Here is a 1,286-nt window from a genome sequence, read left to right as displayed (position 1 = left end):
TTTTTTCACCAAGAAAACAAAAGGCATTCCTGAGACATTTGTTTGATACGAACTTTCCTTTACAAGGGTCACTTCCAGTGTCGACTGGGGATGTGTTTACTTTGTATTCTTTTTCCGACTCCCCGTAAAATCCACTCCGTTCAACGTTAAAGAAGAAGGTTCAAACTGTTTCGTACCGTTGTTCGACACGAGATTTGGAAATTTGGGAGTTTGGGCGAAAAAATATGAAACGTTCATGTTCTGAACGAACACACGATGTGGCTACGAAAGACGGTCCTTGTTGATAAGAGGGACGATAATACCGGTTGAGTTTTCTTACAGGCCTGCAGGAACCGTTGGTTAACATTAGACGAAAACACACCACACACACACACACCACAACAACACCAACACACAACACACACACACACACACAACCACACACACACACCACACACACACACACACCACACACACACACACACACACACACACACACACACACACCACACACCACACACACACACGCACACGCACACACACACACTGAGGTCACGGTTTGATTAAAAACAACGTAATAATATAAGAGGAAACCGTAGTTTTTCTGAATTTGGAGGTAGAAGTAATAAAATGTAAAATGTTTAATTAGACAAACATTAGAGGCTTTCTCTTGAGAGTAGACTAAAACCAAATCTCTACTACCAAAACTGTCTAGTAATGTTGAAAAGTATAAAAGGTTACAAAGACAGGATTAGCGTCAAGGATTTTTAGTGAAACGAAATAAATCAAGTGAAATCCCTAAAGTTATTGACTCACAAGTCGAGTCACACTTTCACATTTTTCGAACATCGAAACTTTGATTTCCTCTTATTGATTGTGGTCACACCCTAAAAACCACTCTCATACTGGCAGGGACCCGGTTTCAATGTCCCCCAACGGTTTTAGCTCCGTAGTTTATTTACGGTCGAGACGGTCTAAATCATTTCGTGAAGAAATTAAAAAGTGTACTTCTTTTAACGAGATCATTTGTAGAATTGGAAAAGGACAAGGTACCCCCAATTTGTATTTAGTTCGAACAAATGTCATTTGGTTATTGAATATTAACGAATAGAAGTAGTAACCGTTTAGAAATTAAACGCAGTTCTAACTCAAAATTTCATTTGTGACAAATAAACCAAGTGAAATTCACTGTTACACGAACTCTAATGTATATTATATACTTAAATAATTTACCCTAAAATTTGGTAAACGGAAAACCAGTTACAGAGCTTTATTGTAAATGTCAACGAGCGTTTTATAAGTTCTTA

The sequence above is a fragment of the Notothenia coriiceps genome, unplaced genomic scaffold (assembly GCF_000735185.1).
Source record: "Notothenia coriiceps isolate Sejong01 unplaced genomic scaffold, NC01 NC01_scaffold00020081, whole genome shotgun sequence".
Taxonomy (NCBI): Eukaryota; Metazoa; Chordata; class Actinopteri; order Perciformes; family Nototheniidae; genus Notothenia; species Notothenia coriiceps.
The sequence above is the reverse complement of the archived record's forward strand: the minus strand, read 5'-3'. Positions refer to the sequence as shown.